Raw genomic sequence first — 18309 nt, 5'->3', positions numbered from 1 at the left:
AAATGACATCCATCTACCACAACGCTTGTCAGAAAATAACAATTTTCCCGACGTCAGAGTTTTGAGAGCCGGGGGTGGCACGAAATTAGGCGGAGGCAGCCGCCTCGTAATTTTATATGCAGGAAAAACCCTGTGAACATTTTCTTATCTCTTACATGAAACTAATTTTTGTTCTAAAGAGATAACAATTCCACAGGGAAAAAAAAAAAAAAAAAAAAAAGATTTTTGTTTGATTTTGGGGGGTTTGCCATTTGTACAAAAGAGGTGGGTATGTTCTGTCACTGCTGCCAGCAATTTATTCAGTTGATGATGCCATCTAAATTTCAGATAACTGTCTTTGATTGACGTTGTTCAATGAAGAAAACTAAATGAACATTTCCAGTATGTTTGTAGAAGAAACACACTTCTAAAGTTTCAGGACAAATGCTGACCAACTTATCAGCTAACAACTTATTCTGCCAGCTAGGTACAGCATGTTGACTAGAGAAGTAGGCTATATCTACACTCTAGATTTGTGTTAATAATCTAGAACTGAGTTAAAGAACCACTCTGATCATGTTCCCCTCTTCAAAGCACTATAAAAAAGGCAGAGATCAGTCATCAATGTCAGTGAATATATGAACAGAGTCATTACTCACTACCAGCTTCTCTCTCAGAAGGGAACATCACAACTCTTCATCGTGGCTAGCGAGACCAAACACTTTAGAAACACATTTCTCTAGTCAGGAACTATAGAAATGATCCCTGAAAGTATAGTCTTAACTGTCCAACAGGAAAAGCTAGGAAGTCATTCAAGGAAAAGTCATTATCACTTGGGGTTGTTCTCCAACATTAAACAATGTCAGTTAAAAAAAAAAGTTTGAATTTTATATGCAATCATCTAGTGAATAAATTGCTAGCAGCAGTGACAAAACATACCCACCTATTTTTAAATATGGTGGACAACCCAAAAAACAAAACAGAACAAAAAAAACTGTATTGTGGGTTTGATATATCTATAGTAAAAAGGGTTCACCTTAAGAAATTGTTTTCAATCAGATTTTAGGTTGTTTCTTCATTTATTTCTGCAGCAACTGCTCTGGTAGTCCTTCACAAACTCATGAGTTTCGCTGATAGTGAGCTTCAAGAGATTGTCGTTGCACCATGTGACAAAGCTCTCTGTCAGTCCTCTTTACTCCTTTGTAAAGATAGTTTTAAGTGAGGCCAGCATGTTTCTCACTGGAAATGATTCTCTGGAATCATGCATGTCAGAATAGTGATAACCTCCATTTTACCAAAATATGTACTCATGTGGCATGCAATACCTTTTATTATATTCCTTCTTCTTCCTTCCTTCCTTCCTTCTTCACACAAATAGCATATTATTCTGGACAGACATGGATGTAAGATAAGAATTCCATCATATGTTCTTTTTTTTTGTTTGTTATTTTAGGGGTTCATCATGTGTAAAAAAGAGGTGGGTATGTTTTGTCACTGCTGCCAGCAGTTAATTCATTAAACAATAGCATATATATTTCAAATAAATTTCTTCGACTGACATAGCTTAATGTTGGTGAACAACCCCAAGTCAGAATGATTTTTCCATGAATGACCTTCTAGCTTCACCTGTTGGATGGTTAAGACTATACTTTCAGGGATCATTTCTGTAGTTTCTGACTAGAGAAGTGTGTTTCTAAAGTGTTTGGTCTCGCTAGCCACGATGATGAGTTGTGATGTTCCCTTCTGAGAGAGAAGCTGATAGTGGATAATGACTCTGTTCATATGGTCACTGGCATTGATGACTGATCTTTGCTTTGTTATAGAGCACTGAGGAGGGGAACATGATCAGAGTGGTTCTTTAACTCAGCTGCATAATGTTAACACAAATTTAAAACGAGGAATCAAAGGTAATATGCTTTAGTTAAGCTGGATGACAAACTAGTCAACATTTCCCCATCTGGTCCTAAAACCTCATCATCACTTCTAGGAACACTGGGAATATTCATTTAGTTGTCTGCTTAAAACTACAACTACATGCCTTAATGCATGAATGAGTGAAACAGCAACCTACAACCTGATTGAAAGCATACAGAGTTTGATCATTTCCAGATCTCCTACATGAAACTACTTTTTGCTCTAAAGAGATAAGAACTCCACAATAAAATATTTTTGTTTCGCATTTTTGGGTGTCTACCATTTGTGCAAAAGAGGTGGTTATGTTTTGTCACTGCTGCCAGCAATTTGTTCAGTTGATGATAACATCTAAACTTCAGACAAAAAACTTGGATTGATATTATTTAATGAAGAGAACTAAAGTATGTGTGTAAGATAAACACCTCTCAAGTCTCAGGATGAAATTGGCAAATGTTGACCAGTTTATTAGCCAGCTTGGTGGAATGTTACCTTAGCTGTTACTTCCACAAATACATTAACATTATACATCTAAGCTGACAAACCACTCAAATCATGTTACCTTCCTCAATGCTCTACAGCAAAGCAAAGAGCAGTCATCAATGCCAGTGAATGTATGAACAGAGTCATTATTCACTGCCAACTTCTCTCTCAGAAGGGAACATCACAACTCATCATCGTGGTTAGCGAGACCAAACACTTTAGAAACACACTTCTCTAGTCAGAAACTATAGAAATGATCCCTGAAAGTATAGTCTTAACAATCCAACAGGTGAAGCTAGGAGGTCATTCATGGAAAAATCATTCTGACTCAGGGTGTTCTCCAACATCTAACAATGTCAATCCGTAATGTGAAATATATATGCTACTGTTTAATGAATTAACTGCTGGCAGCAGTGACAAAACATACCCACGTCTTTTTCTTTTACACATGAACTCCTAAATTAAACAAAAAAAAAAGAACATATTGTGGTATATCCAAAATATATGCTTATGGTCAGTTGAGTTTGATAGTAAAACTGATGTTAACATATTGCTTCAGTAATTTTTGAGCACTTTATTTTTTTGCTAATTTTTAATTTATTATTTCCATGTTATGGGTTACATGCAAATATTAATATTAATGCCATAATTGTTTGGAGATGACATGAGCAGATCGCAGGGAAACAGGGAGGGCGGAACCAAAGTTAGTTCACGTTGCGCCCAGGTGATTACAGGTGATGGACTCCGACGGTCCCTCCCTCAGAACATGTTGGAACGCAACACGAGTGGTTCATCTCTCTCTCTCTCTCCTGTGACATTTACCTGCATTTTTCAGGTTAGTACGCCGTGACAACCACAAAATGACTACCTCTAAGGGTAACATATTTTAGCATTAGCAGCATGCTTTTATTGATCTGTATCAGTGAGTAAGGGTGAGTTTGATGCGGGATGGGATCTCCGCTGTAGTGGACGGAGCCGCTTGGCGGGAGTCTCCGTAAAATGGCGTCTGCCTGTTGTTGTAAGCGGAGCTCATGCATTGTGTGTAGCCATTGTTCTTTTCATGTATTTTCCCCTTTTGGGCCCTGCACACCTGACAAATATTGTAGAAATAGGTTGTTTTGTTGGGAATTAATATTATATGGTGTTTGTTTACCATAGGAGTATTATAGAAATTACTCGAAAATTGATGTGTGTTTTTGAATGCTGTTTTCTGTTCGGATAGCTACAGTTTAATGTGTAGATCCGTATTTTCATTTTGTTAAAAGGTGCTAGTTATATTTTAGGTGAGTTTATAAACATTCCCTATGTAAAAGGTCTGCTGTTTACATTGATACCAGTCTGCACTATTTTAAATAGCTTTCAGAGAAATTTGGTATGTCAAATGTGATTCTTGACTTAAACACTATGTATATAATTGTAGCCATGGTAACAGCACAGACGCTGAAATAATGCTTTTGGAGAAAGTAAAACATATGAATCCTTTTGATTCATCTATTTATTTTGGATTTATTTTGAGTTTTATAATGAATGTGGAACTACCTGTGATATGATGTGGAATGAAATACACTGTATTTCTTGAATTTATTTAGGGACAGGTGAGGACCAATGGACACTGATACAGAGACTTACACTCAGGGAAAGAATGTTTGTTTTATTGTGAAAATTGCAAAGTAAAAAGAACATGTTGGAACGCAACACGAGTGGTTCATCTCTCTCTCTCTCTCCTGTGACATTTACCTGCATTTTTCAGGGACAGATGTGAGGAGGAAAGGACCACTCTTCATTTTGTTATTTGGGTCACTCAGTGTTAGAGACCGGTAACAAACTGTGGGGGCTCGTCCGGGATCTTTCCTCTTTCCAACCATGGGAGGATAGATCCAGTGATACCAGAACCATAAGACCGAGGTGCTGAGACGCTGCTACAGCCCAGGAGCCAGTCGGTGGGTGTCCAAAGAAAGGGAAGAAGGATCTTCACTTCGTCAGGGAGCCGCACTGCTGAGTCAAGGGGTCCGAGCACGCCAACAGCCGCGGAGTCGCCTCGCTTAATCCAGGAGTCAGCACTCATTTGTTTCCAGGGGACAAAGACACTTGCATCATGGGAACTCAACGCAAAGAACTGGTATGGAACATCAAGAAAGGTTTGTTCAAACTCTCAAGTACTGACATTTACCAGGTTGCCAAGGATATTGCAGCTAACAACAATGACAAGATCCAGCTGGACCAAAGTGATGAAGAGGGCTGTCTTGACTATGTGTTCTCATACATGCAGTCAGGGGCTTTGTTACAGTTAGAGGATGAAGGTATGAGTCTGTTACTTATGTTGAATGATTTGGTATCTAAGCTTGTCTGTGCAGATAGAGGTGTTTCAGTTGGTGTGCCAGTAGAAATGTTGATTGATGTCACACACACTACACCCAGTCCCACCTCACCTGCTGTTACTGGAAAACACATATCTCAACAACATCCTTACTCAGACACACATGCTCACACAACCACACAGTCAGTGGGAGAGCTGAGAAAAGTGTACGAAGAGTTGGGTGAACAACTAAAACGATGTGAAGCTGTCACCGGCTCACCAGCCACTGCCTTTACCTACCAAAGTGAGTCGACACCACACCAAATGCCACAGATGGCATCCGAGAGACTGCTTCCCCTGAGAGACTTTCCTTATTTCCAACGCCGAGAATTTAAAGTGCATGGGGGCCAGATTGGAGACCAGGGTTCTGAAATGGGTTATAACAGTATTGTTAAACAAATTGATGAGGGAGTCAGTGAGGGTTTTACAGAGGCAGAAATAGTCCGGGGTGTGTTGAGAGTAATTAAACCAGGCACTTTCAAGGATATGCTCTTGAACAAAGATGAGATAACCATTCCTGAACTCAAGGGCTTCCTCAGGTCACACCTAGGGGAGAAGGCAAACACAGAGCTGTTTCAGGAGTTAATGTGTGCAAAACAAACAGAACAGGAGGCACCACAGCAATTCATGTATCGCATGATTGGACTTAAACAAAAACTGCTTTTCCAGTCAAAACAGGCCAATGGAGACATATCATACGATCCAAAAACCATCCAAGAGGTTTTTCTCCACACCATTTACCAGGGCCTTGGAACAAAACACACTGAGCTCCGACAGAGAATGAGGCCGCTGATCTCAAACAGTCAAATAACTGATGAGGAAATTCTCAGTGAAGTAATGAAAATTGTAAATGAAGAAAATGAGCATCAGCGCCGACTCGGCCAAACCCCTCGCCAAAAGTCCACACATGTACACAGTACCAAGGTAGAAACAGGAAATGGACATAGCAATGACAAGCCAAGGGCCGCAGCAGCAGATGATAATTCTCAGGTCATACAACAATTGAGTGCTCAGGTTGAGAACCTAACAAAGATGATGGCCTCTTTAATGGAACAACAGGTGACAAATTCCCACAAGCCTAGTTTGTCAACGCCACTAGCCCAAACACAGTCTCACTACCAATCACGTTCTCCCTCTCAGCCAAACTTCCCAACAAGGGGAAGGACCACTCGCTGCCCGAAATGCACTGAACAAAACCTACAGGAGTGCAGCCACTGTTTTGTATGTGGAGAAACAGGACACCGGGCAGTGGGATGTCTGAGGCGAACCAGGTTTCAGGGAAACGGGATCCGGTCTCTGTCGGGGGACAGCCAGCGGCCGGTGTTCAGCCCAAGTCCCAGCCAGCAGTAAGTCCCACCCCCCAACCAGCAAGACCTACCTCTCAGGTCTCAGACACCACCCCTAAACAGCCATCAATACAGCCCGAGCAAAATAAAAAGTCAAATGTACTTACCTGTCAAAATACCCCCAAAGAGAGAATACCCCTCATTGGTAAAAAGACTAGACTGAAATGTTTGCTTAATGGTAAGCCCATGGAAGTGTTACTGGACTCAGGCTCACAAGTGAGTATAATTGATAGAGAATGGCATAACACTCACATTCCCCATTATGCTGTGAGACCACTGGAAGAGCTACTTGACTTGCCCCTTGATTTCAAAGGTGTAACTGGCCACGCCATCCCCTATGATGGGTGGGTTGAACTCACTGTGAATTTGGCATGTAGTGACAACCCCAATCTTACCATACCCACTCCATTTTTAGTCAGTCAGACGCCAGTAACTGTGCCTTTAATAGGGTCTAATGTGCTTGAAGAGATCCTCAAAGGAGATGATGAGGAGGCAATTGCCCTAGTTGTCAGCCTTCTCCGCCGTGCACTTAAAGTCAAAGAGGAGCAATTGGTAGCCTTTGTCAATTTCCTCCAGGTCCCATCAAAGACAGATTGTGGGCCGGCCACAGTGAGAGTGGGAAAGGATAACATTTTGATTCCCGCTGGTAAAACAGTACATGTGCACTGCCGGATTCCTCCAAACTTTGATTCTTCTGACCCCCTTGTCTTGTATGAACCCACAGAAGAGGGCACTGCCCTAGGACAGTTAAGTGTAGGAGAAGGCCTTTTGGAGATAAATAACAGCCAGTGGCCCCGTATTAAGGTGCCCATCTCTAACCACTCTAGGCACGAGGTTATTCTACCAAAGAGAACTGCCCTAGGCACTATTCAGCATATTGATAAGATCCTAGAAACAGATGCAACAGAGTCACAACCAGCTGAGCTGACACAGTTAAAGGTAACAACAGTTGAGGCTAATGGCACTCTCCCCAGTGACTCCACCACTGAGCCCTGGCTACCACCAGTCGACCTCAGCCATCTAAACACTGATCAAAAGCAGATAGTGGAGGAAATGCTCCGCACAGAGTCGGGAGCTTTTGCCCGTGACAGTAATGACATTGGATGTATCCCGTCTTTGCAGATGGAGATAAAGGTCAAGGATGATACTCCGACACAAAAGTCCTATGCATCCATCCCCAAACCCCTTTACAAAGAGGTAAAAGAGTACATTCAGGAGCTGCTAGTAAAAGGCTGGATTGTCAAGTCCCGATCCCCATATGCCGCCCCTGTGATATGTGTGAGGAAAAAAGATGGTTCTTTGCGCCTTTGCATCGACTACAGACTTCTGAACAGTAAAACTGTGCCAGACAGACACCCCCTCCCCCGAATCCAGGATCTCACTGATTCTCTAGGAGGGTATAGTTGGTTCTCAATCCTTGATCAGGGCAAAGCGTACCACCAAGGCTTCATTGCCGAGGGATCCAGGTACCTGACGGCGTTCACCACTCCCTGGGGGCTCTACGAGTGGGTCCGTATCCCCTTCGGGTTATCAAATGCTCCAGCAGCCTTCCAAAGAAGCATGGAGGAAATGCTTGACACACTGCGGGATGAATGTTGCATCCCCTATCTTGATGATGTACTTTGCTTTTCAAAGTCTTTTGATGATCATGTCCAAGTGCTCCGCCGAGTCCTCCAAGCCCTGCAGCGCCACGGCGTAAAACTGAAACCGGAAAAGTGTGAATTGTTCCGTACAGAGGTCCGCTATGTTGGCCGGTTGGTCTCTGCAGAGGGAGTGAGAGTGGATCCCAAAGATCTGGAGGCAGTGCGAGCACTGAAAGAGAAAACACCCAAGACAGTCGGAGAGGTCAGACAGATGCTGGGATTTCTCAGCTATTACCGCACATTTGTACAGGACTTCTCTCGTATAGCCAAGCCTCTCTATGACCTGCTTCAGTCCCAACCCAGTACTCTGCAGCCCAAAACAACACGAGGGAAACTGAAATGCCCTCAGCTGTCCTCCCGAGCACCGGTAGAATGGTGTGACAGGCATCAGCAGATACTTGAGCAGTTAATTGAAATGCTTTGTAACCCCCCTGTGCTTGCGTACCCAGACTTTAGTCTCCCCTTTACGCTTCATACGGATGCTTCTCAAAAGGGCCTAGGTGCTGTTCTTTATCAGGCTCAGGGTGGGAAACTTAGAGTAATTGGCTATGGGTCGCGTACACTAACCCCAGCTGAACAGAACTACCATCTTCACAGCGGGAAGTTAGAATTCCTGGCATTAAAGTGGGCAGTATGTGAGAAATTTAGGGATTATTTGTTTTATGCCCCTCATTTCACTGTCTTTACCGATAATAATCCACTGACATACATCCTCAGCTCAGCCAAACTTAATGCTGTGGGCCACCGCTGGGTGGGTCAATTAGCTGATTTCCACTTTGACATAAGATATCGCCCAGGGAAGACCAACATCGACGCTGACACTTTATCGCGTCTACCCCTTGACATGGACACTTTCATGGAGAGATTCCCTGAGGAGCTGCCGGAGGAGGCAGTAAGTGCTGTGTGGGAAGGAACCCGAAGGGCGCAGCAGGGAGACGTAGCCTGGGTGGCCGCCCTTAACATAGTATCCCAAAGCCAGCCTCACACAGAGCCTTTGCAAACATTCAGTCATGATGAGATCGTAAAAGAACAAAGGATGGACCCTGTAATTGGGAAAGTTATGCAGTTGAAAGGAAATGGCACACAATTAACAGAGGATGACAAGAGGGGAGTGGACACAGCCACAAGGAGACTCTTAAGGGAGTGGAACCGCCTGCAAATAGAGGATGGCCTCCTCTACCGGAAAACAGTAGGGCGAAGACAGTTGGTTCTGCCAGCCACTTACAGACAGCTAGCACTCACTCACTTACATGACCACATGGGCCATGTCGGTGTAGAAAAAGTCTTGAGTCTAGCCAGAGAGAGATTCTATTGGCCCTTTATGAAAAGTGAGATTGAACAGTATATAACCAGAAAGTGCCCTTGCCTGAAACAGAAAAAGCCAGCAATACATGAAAGAGCACCCATGGGCAGTATTACATCCAACTCGCCCCTTGAACTTGTGTGTATTGACTTCCTCCATTTGGAAGCCTCTCGTGGTGGATGGGAGTACATTTTAGTAGTGGTTGATCACTTCACAAGGTTTGCACAAGCCTATCCCACCCGAAACAAAGAGGGCAAGACAGCTGCTGACCGGCTCTTTAATGATTTTATCCCCAGGTTCGGCTATCCCACCAAATTGCACCACGACCAAGGCAGGGAATTTGAAAATGAATTGTTCAGATCACTCAGACAGTTGGCAGGCGTTGGTCACTCAAGGACCTCCCCCTACCATCCTCAGTGTAACCCTGTGGAGCGACTGAATCGCACTCTTTTGCAAATGCTACGGACCCTAGGAGAAAAGGAAAAGGAAAACTGGAAGGACCACTTACCTCATGTGCTTCACGCCTATAATTGCACAAAACATGAATCCACAGGTTTCTCCCCGTATTACTTGATGTATGGCCGTCATCCACATCTCCCCATTGACCTTCTCTTTGGCCTCATATCTGACAAAGGAACTGAAACTCCAAGAGGCTATGCTGAAAAATGGGCAGGCAAGATGATGGAGGCATATCGAATAGCAAATGCAAACAGCCAACAGTCCAGTGCTAAAGGAAAAGCTCAATATGACAAGAGGAGCAGGGGTGTAACTTTAGAGCCTGGTGACAGAGTCTTAGTGCGTAATGTCAAAGAAAGAGGGGGGCCTGGTAAGCTCAGACCATACTGGGAGTCGACCATCTATGTTGTAAGAGAGCAGGTGGGAGATAACCCTGTCTATAGGGTAAGTCCAGAGGCAGGAGGCCGCCCCGTGCGCACTTTGCACCGAAACCTGTTGTTGCAAGTGAATGACTTACCAATAGAAACACCTCAGAGCCCAGTTACTAACGCACCCAAGTCACGCAAGAGAGTCAGGGAGTCCTCAGTAATCCCACAAGTTACAGAGCAGAGACTAAACTCAGATACCAGTGACTCTGAAGAGGAAGGTGTGCCTCATTACTGGTTGCGGATACCTGTGGGCAGGAAGGACAGAAACTTACCAGATCACAGCGTCGCCCACAACTTGCAAAACGGACCGGCACAGGGTGAGATCCGCCCAAAAGAGAGAAACAATGCTGGACTGGAACAGGAGATGGAAATTGTGGTGGATGAGGAACCAGGAATACACAGTGAGGATGAGTATGAAATTGGTCAGTATCAGCCTGACAGGGATCAGTCTCAGTCCAACAACGGTCAGGAAGCTCTCCAAATGGTTCACTCAGAGGAGGATCTCCCAAAATCTCATGTTGAACCCCAAATCCCACTAAGACAGTCAACCAGGGAAAGACGGCCTAATTATGTCTTCACATACCCATCCCTTGGCCAACCAGCCTATGAGCTACGCCCCACCGTGAATACAGTTGAAGTCCATCCTCTCCAGTATAATCAGTGGTTTTACCCCCATCTCTATCCTCATCCTTCCCAGCCGCCATCCTTTGTCCCATACCTGTACCCACTGATCCAGTGTTTCTGAGCAACAGGAAAGACTTTTATACATACCTCAGCATGGAGAAGAGACTTTTAACACATTGAAATACACACATACATATGGAAGCCGTTTTCACATACATTTCATACCTATATTGAACACAAATGGTTTATGTGAAATCTGAATGTCAGTGGGATTGAATTGTTGTTTTGTTTGTTGATTGTTTTGATCAGGTGTCAGGAGCCACTTCTGTTTCTTGGGGAGTGTGTGGTATATCCAAAATATATGCTTATGGTCAGTTGAGTTTGATAGTAAAACTGATGTTAACATATTGCTTCAGTAATTTTTGAGCACTTTATTTTTTTGCTAATTTTTAATTTATTATTTCCATGTTATGGGTTACATGCAAATATTAATATTAATGCCATAATTGTTTGGAGATGACATGAGCAGATCGCAGGGAAACAGGGAGGGCGGAACCAAAGTTAGTTCACGTTGCGCCCAGGTGATTACAGGTGATGGACTCCGACGGTCCCTCCCTCAGAACATGTTGGAACGCAACACGAGTGGTTCATCTCTCTCTCTCTCTCCTGTGACATTTACCTGCATTTTTCAGGTTAGTACGCCGTGACAACCACAAAATGACTACCTCTAAGGGTAACATATTTTAGCATTAGCAGCATGCTTTTATTGATCTGTATCAGTGAGTAAGGGTGAGTTTGATGCGGGATGGGATCTCCGCTGTAGTGGACGGAGCCGCTTGGCGGGAGTCTCCGTAAAATGGCGTCTGCCTGTTGTTGTAAGCGGAGCTCATGCATTGTGTGTAGCCATTGTTCTTTTCATGTATTTTCCCCTTTTGGGCCCTGCACACCTGACAAATATTGTAGAAATAGGTTGTTTTGTTGGGAATTAATATTATATGGTGTTTGTTTACCATAGGAGTATTATAGAAATTACTCGAAAATTGATGTGTGTTTTTGAATGCTGTTTTCTGTTCGGATAGCTACAGTTTAATGTGTAGATCCGTATTTTCATTTTGTTAAAAGGTGCTAGTTATATTTTAGGTGAGTTTATAAACATTCCCTATGTAAAAGGTCTGCTGTTTACATTGATACCAGTCTGCACTATTTTAAATAGCTTTCAGAGAAATTTGGTATGTCAAATGTGATTCTTGACTTAAACACTATGTATATAATTGTAGCCATGGTAACAGCACAGACGCTGAAATAATGCTTTTGGAGAAAGTAAAACATATGAATCCTTTTGATTCATCTATTTATTTTGGATTTATTTTGAGTTTTATAATGAATGTGGAACTACCTGTGATATGATGTGGAATGAAATACACTGTATTTCTTGAATTTATTTAGGGACAGGTGAGGACCAATGGACACTGATACAGAGACTTACACTCAGGGAAAGAATGTTTGTTTTATTGTGAAAATTGCAAAGTAAAAAGAACATGTTGGAACGCAACACGAGTGGTTCATCTCTCTCTCTCTCTCCTGTGACATTTACCTGCATTTTTCAGGGACAGATGTGAGGAGGAAAGGACCACTCTTCATTTTGTTATTTGGGTCACTCAGTGTTAGAGACCGGTAACAATATGGAATTCTTAAGTCCTTAGAAAAAAACTGAAATACTGCCTCACGGTTGTATGCATTTGAATTTTCATTGACGTTGTACAGGTGAGTTAGAGAACCACTCTGACCATGTTACCTTCCTCTTTGCTTAACAAGGAAGCAAAGGTCAGTCATCAATGACAGTGAACAGATGAACAGAGTCATTATTCACTGCCAGCTTCTCTCTCGGAAGGAAACATCACAACTCATCATCGTGGCTAGCGAGACCAAACACTTTAGAAACACATTTCTCTAGTCAGGAACTAGAGAAATGATCCCTGAAAGTATAGTCTTAACCATCCAACAGGCGAAGCTAGGAGGTCACTCATGGAGAAGTCATTTTCACACAGGGTTGCCATTGAACACCATCGATCCAAGAAATTTCAGCTGAATATTAACTATAAACAGCATGCACTGCTTATTTATAATATAAAGTAATAACATAATATAAGCCTTGGATTTTTCAAATATTAAGTGAAATGCTGCAGTTTATCAGCACTCCATTGCATTGGTTAATTTTAGGGTTGTCAAAAACAAGGTGACCAACCAGATGCATTACTGCCAATAAAAAAAAAGAAAAGAAAAGAAAGAAACAACAACCTAAAACCTGATTAATCTCCTTTTTGTAAAAAGATATGAAATCCATATAAACAAACAGGTTTGAGTTTTTTGTTCTTATTGTTCTTATTGCATATTTATGTTCAGAGCCTTGATCTTGTAATCGGTGTTTGGTTCTGCCAATATAAAATACATTACACAGAGGGCATTCCAGTTTGTAGATCACAAAAGTGATCAACCAAAAACTCCTCCAGGTGATTTCACCTCACCTTAAAACAGTGAAGAGGGACTAATCAGTGAAATCACCAGGTGGAGTTTTTGGTTGGAATGAAAACCTGCAGCCTCTTGGCCCTCCATGGCACCAGTTTGACACCCCTGATCTAGTGAATAAACTGCTGGCAGCAGTGACAAAACATACCCACATCTTTTGTACAAATGGTAAACCCTCAAAACAAAATAAAAAATCTTTCATTGAGGACCTGTTATCTTTTTAGAACAAAAGGTCTTCATGTAAGAGATACGGAAATGTTCATAAACTCTGTATGCTTTCAATCAGGTTGTAGGTTGCTGTTTCATTCATTCGTACATTAAGGCATTGAGTTGGTCACTGCTGTCTTTTGTTTTTAAGCAGACAACTAAAATGAATATTCCCAGTGTTTCTAGAAGTGGTGACAAGATTTCAGATCTAGATAGGGAAATGTTGACTAGTTTGTCAGATAGTTAAGTGAAGCATGTTACGGTTTAGCTCCTGGGTCTAGGTTTGATTGATGTTCTACAGCTGAGCTAAAAAACCACTCTGACAATATTCCCTTCCTCAATGCTCCCCAAGGAAGCAAAGATCAGTCATCAATGACAGTGAACATATGAACAGAGTCATTATTCACTGCCAGCTTGTCTCTCGGAAGGAAACATCACAACTCATCATCATGGCTAGCGAGACCAAACACTTTAGAAACACATTTCTCTAGTCAGGAACTATAGAAATGATCCCTGAAAGTATAGTCTTAACCATCCAACACGTGAAGCTAGGAGGTCATTCATGGAAAAATCATTCTCACTCAGGGTCTCTGCTCGTTATTATCCATCAGTCTGAGGGACCGACAGCGCTGCAGGGAGTTTCTGAAACATTCTCCATGCCTACTAACTAGATAACAGCAGTAACCATCACAGAGAATGGCATCGCGTCTAAACTGCTGGAAATTCAATAGAAGAGGAAGAAGAAGAGAGAATAGCTGGGTTTCCATCCACCTTTTTTTATTCGCATTTTCCGAAATTGCGAAAAAATACGTTGATAGAAATGCCAGAAATTTGAAAAACAGCCGAAAATTCGCAAAAAAGTTTTTACGCTTGGAGGGGGTGGATTTCTCAGCGTATCGATAAAAGAAAATGCGACTTTTTGCTGTGGAAACAGATTTTGCGAATAAACGATAACTGGACCGGATACCACGTCACACTTCTACGCTACAGTCTTATTATTAGTTATTGTTACTATTATTATTAGTCTCTTATTCCTTATTTAGGATGGTTCGGTACGAAGTTAGCGCTGCTAAAATAGTAACCAGACTTCTCCCAAGAGCCGACAAGTTCAGCAGGAATGTGTCCCTGATCAGCTGTTGAGTGTCAGCTGTGTTTGTTGTTGTTCAGTCGACACACAGACGCTATCTTAAATTGGAATTTCCCCTTGTGGGATTAATAAAGTGTACTTAATCTTAATCTAATCTTATCTTATAGCGTCATCTCACGGCACACTCTCAATAATCGCAAAACAAAACTAATGGAAACAGGCATAAATTCGCATTTTGACAAAATTCGCTCAAAAATTTTGATATATTTGGATGGAAACCCAGCTACTGATATCTTTTCTTTTTTAAGCAGACAACTAAATGAATATTCCCACTGTTTCTAGAAGTGATAAGGTTTTAGGACTAGACAAGGAAATGTTGATTAGGTAGTCAACCAGCTTAACTAAAGCATAATCACCTTTGACTCCTCATTTTACATTTGCATTAACAATATACAGCTAATGACCCACTCTGATCATGTTCTCCTCTTCAATGCTCTACAGCAAAGCAAAGAGCAGTCATCAATGCCAGTGAACATATGAACTGAGTCATTATGCACTGACAACTTCCCTCTCAGAAGGGAACATCACAACTCATCATCGTGGCTAGCGAGACCAAACACTTTAGAAACACACTTCTCTAGTCAGAAACTATAGAAATGATCCCTGAAAGTATAGTCTTAACCATCCAACAGGTGAAGCTAGGAGGTCATTCATGGAAAAATCATTCTGACTCAGGGTGTTCTCCAACATCTAACAATGTCAATCCGTAATGTGAAACATATATGCTATTGTTTAACGAATTAACTGCTGGCAGCAGTGACAAAACATACCCACCTCTTTTTCTTTTACACATGATGAACACCTAAATTAAACAAAAAAAAAAAAAAAAGAAGAAGAACATCTGATGGAATTCTTAACTCTTTAGAAAAAAAACTTAAAATACTCCCTCACGGTTGTATGCCTCCATTAACCAGGCAAGTTGCAGTTTACATCCATGTCTGTCCAGAATAATATGATATTTGTGTGAAGACTTTGAAGGAATTTAATAAAAGGTATTGCATGCTACATGAGTACATATTTTGGTAAAATGGAGATTATCACTATACTGACATGCATGATTCCAGTGAATAATTTCCAGTGAGAAACATGCTGGCCTCACTTAAGACTATCTTTACAAAGGAGTAAAGAAGACTGATAGAGAGCTTGAACACATGGTGCAATGACAATCACCTGAAGCTCACTATCAGCGAAACTCATGAGTTTGTGAAGGACTACCAGAACAACAGGAGGCCCGCTGTCCTCGTAGTCATCCAGGGAGAGGAAGTGAAGTGAAAATGATGAATTATGCTGTTTAATAAGCACCAGAAAAATGTTTTTAGTTCATATATATATCATTATGATATCAGACCTTTGACTTTTTGGATATAAAATGTCATTACTTCAACATTTTAATCTTTTAGACTTTTGTGTGAAAGATTTTCATAATTAACAAATGAACTCCAAAAATGTGTTTCATGAGGCCACAGTGACACTGACCTTTGACCTCTGACCAGCACTCTGGTATGATATCCAACATTAAACAATAGCTGGGTTTCCATCCAAATATATCGAAATTTTTTAGCGAATTTTGTCAAAATGCGCAAAAGAAAATGCGAATTTATGCCTGTTTCCATTAGTTTTGTTTTGCGATTATTGAGAGGAGAGTGCGCCGTGAGATGACGCTATAAGATAGCGTCTGTGTGTCGACTGAACAACAACAAACACAGCTGACACTTAACAGCTGATCATGGACAGATTCCTGCTGAACTTGTCGGCTCTTGGGAGAAGTCTGCTTACTATTTTGGCAGCGCTAACTTCGTACCGAACCATCCTAAATAAGGAATAAGAGACTAATAATAATCGTAACAATAACTAATAATAAGACTGTAGCGTAGAAGTGTGACGTGGTATCCGGTCCAGTCATCGTTTATTCGCAAAACCTGTTTCCACAGCAAAAAGTCGCATTTTCTTTTATCGATACGCTGAGAAATCCACCCCCTCCAAGCGTAAAAACTTTTTTGCGAATTTTCGGCCGTTTTTCGAATTTCTGGCGTTTCCATCCAAGTTTTTTTTCGCAATTTCTGAAAATGCGAATAAATATAGGTGGATGGAAACCCAGCTAATGTCAGTCCAAGAAGTTTATCTATAATGCATATGCTATCATCAAGTGAATAAATTGCTGGCAGCAGTGACAAGGCATACCCACCTCTTTTGTACATTTGGTGGACCCTCAAAAAACTCAAACCTGTTTGTTGATATGGATTTCATATCTTTTTACAAAAAGGAGATTAATCAGGTTTTAGGTTGTTGTTTCTTTCTTTTCTTTTCTTTTATTGGCAGTAATGCATCTGGTTGGTCACCTTGTTTTTGACAACCCTAAAATTAACCAATGCAATGGAGTGCTGATAAACTGCAGCATTTCACTTAATATTTGAAAAATCCAAGGCTTATATTATGTTATTACTTTATAATATAAATAAGCAGTGCATGCTGTTTATAGTTAATATTCAGCTGAAATTTCTTGGATCGATGGTGTTCAATGGCAACCCTGTGTGAAAATGACTTCTCCATGAGTGACCTCCTAGCTTTGCCTGTTGGATGGTTAAGACTATACTTTCAGGGATCATTTCTATAGTTCCTGACTAGAGAAATGTGTTTCTAAAGTGTTTGGTCTCGCTAACCACGATGATGAATTGTGATGTTCCCTTCTGTGAGAAGCTGACAGTGAATATTGACTGAGTTCATAGGTTCACTGTTGTTGATGATTGCGCTTTACTTTCTTGTTACGTAAGGAGGAAGGTAACATGGTCAGAGTGGTTCATTAACTCACCTGTACAATGTCAATAAAAGTTTAGAATGCATACAACCGTGAGGCAGTATTTCAGTTTTTTTTTCTAAGGAGTTAAGAATTCCATCCTATGTTCTTTTTTTTTTTTTTTGGTTTAATTTAGGAGTTTATCATATGTAAAAGAAAAAGAGGTGGGTATGTTTTGTCACTGCTGCCAGCAGTTAATTCATTAAACAATAGCATATATATTTCACATTACAGATTGACATTGTTAGATGTTGGAGAACACCCTGAGTCAGAATGATTTTTCCATGAATGACCTCCTAGCTTCACCTGTTGGATTGTTAAGACTATACTTTCAGGGATCATTTCTATAGTTTCTGACTAGAGAAGTGTGTTTCTAAAGTGTTTGGTCTCGCTAGCCACGATGATGAGTTGTGATGTTCCCTTCTGAGAGAGAAGTTGTCAGTGCATAATGACTCAGTTCATATGTTTACTGGCATTGATGACTGCTCTTTGCTTTGCTGTAGAGCATTGAAGAGGGGAACATGATCAGAGTGGGTCATTAACTGTATATTGTTAATGTAAAATGAGGAGTCAAAGGTAATATGCTTTAGTTAAGCTGGCTCAAAAACTAGTCAACATTTCTCTGTCTGGTCCTAAAACCTTATCGCTTCTAGAAACACTGGGAATATTCATCTAGTTGTCTGCTTAAAAAACAAAAGATATCAGTGACCAACTAAATGCCTTAATGCACGAATGAATGAAATAGCAACCTACAAACTGATTGAAAGCATACAGTTTGATCATTTCCAGATCTCCTACATGAAGCTACTTTTTGCTCTAAAGAGATAAGAATTCCACAATAAAATATTTTTGTTTGCCTTTTGGGGAGTTTACATTTGTGCAAAGGAGGTGGGTTTTGTTTGTTTTGTCACTGCTGCCAGCAATTTGTTCTGTTGATGATAACCTCTAAACTTCAGATAAATAACTATGATTGACATTGTTTAATGAAGAGAACTAACTTAATATTTCCAGTATATCTGTGTAGAAGAAACACTTCTCAAGTCTCAGGACCAAATGACAAATGTTGACCAGTTTGTTAGCCAGCTTGGTAGAGCATGTTACCTTTC

At 41.2% G+C, this 18309-nt stretch overlaps 8 non-coding genes across 8 annotated transcripts; 3 read left to right on the top strand and 5 right to left on the bottom strand.

The window, feature by feature from the left end:
* Nucleotides 1–543: 543 nt before the first annotated feature.
* On the bottom strand, nt 544–760 carry LOC115369176 (small nucleolar RNA U3). Its single transcript, XR_003929136.1, has one exon. It is a non-coding gene; the product is annotated as a small nucleolar RNA U3 (small nucleolar RNA).
* Nucleotides 761–1618: 858 nt separating this feature from the next.
* LOC115369142 (small nucleolar RNA U3) lies at nt 1619–1834 on the top strand. The gene has a single exon (XR_003929129.1). It is a non-coding gene; the product is annotated as a small nucleolar RNA U3 (small nucleolar RNA).
* Nucleotides 1835–2433: 599 nt separating this feature from the next.
* Nucleotides 2434–2649, bottom strand: LOC115369125 (small nucleolar RNA U3). The gene has a single exon (XR_003929125.1). It is a non-coding gene; the product is annotated as a small nucleolar RNA U3 (small nucleolar RNA).
* Nucleotides 2650–12305: 9656 nt separating this feature from the next.
* On the bottom strand, nt 12306–12521 carry LOC115369129 (small nucleolar RNA U3). Its single transcript, XR_003929127.1, has one exon. It is a non-coding gene; the product is annotated as a small nucleolar RNA U3 (small nucleolar RNA).
* A 1054-nt stretch (nt 12522–13575) lies between these two features.
* LOC115369168 (small nucleolar RNA U3) lies at nt 13576–13791 on the bottom strand. Its single transcript, XR_003929135.1, has one exon. It is a non-coding gene; the product is annotated as a small nucleolar RNA U3 (small nucleolar RNA).
* Nucleotides 13792–14812: 1021 nt separating this feature from the next.
* LOC115369161 (small nucleolar RNA U3) lies at nt 14813–15028 on the bottom strand. Its single transcript, XR_003929133.1, has one exon. It is a non-coding gene; the product is annotated as a small nucleolar RNA U3 (small nucleolar RNA).
* A 1964-nt stretch (nt 15029–16992) lies between these two features.
* On the top strand, nt 16993–17206 carry LOC115369183 (small nucleolar RNA U3). Its single transcript, XR_003929137.1, has one exon. It is a non-coding gene; the product is annotated as a small nucleolar RNA U3 (small nucleolar RNA).
* Nucleotides 17207–17522: 316 nt separating this feature from the next.
* LOC115369135 (small nucleolar RNA U3) lies at nt 17523–17738 on the top strand. The gene has a single exon (XR_003929128.1). It is a non-coding gene; the product is annotated as a small nucleolar RNA U3 (small nucleolar RNA).
* Nucleotides 17739–18309: the final 571 nt, after the last annotated feature.

The sequence above is a fragment of the Myripristis murdjan genome, chromosome 1 (assembly GCF_902150065.1).
Source record: "Myripristis murdjan chromosome 1, fMyrMur1.1, whole genome shotgun sequence".
Classification (NCBI taxonomy): Eukaryota; Metazoa; Chordata; class Actinopteri; order Holocentriformes; family Holocentridae; genus Myripristis; species Myripristis murdjan.
Note: the sequence above shows the minus strand (reverse complement) of the source record. Positions and strands in the feature narration are given on the sequence as shown.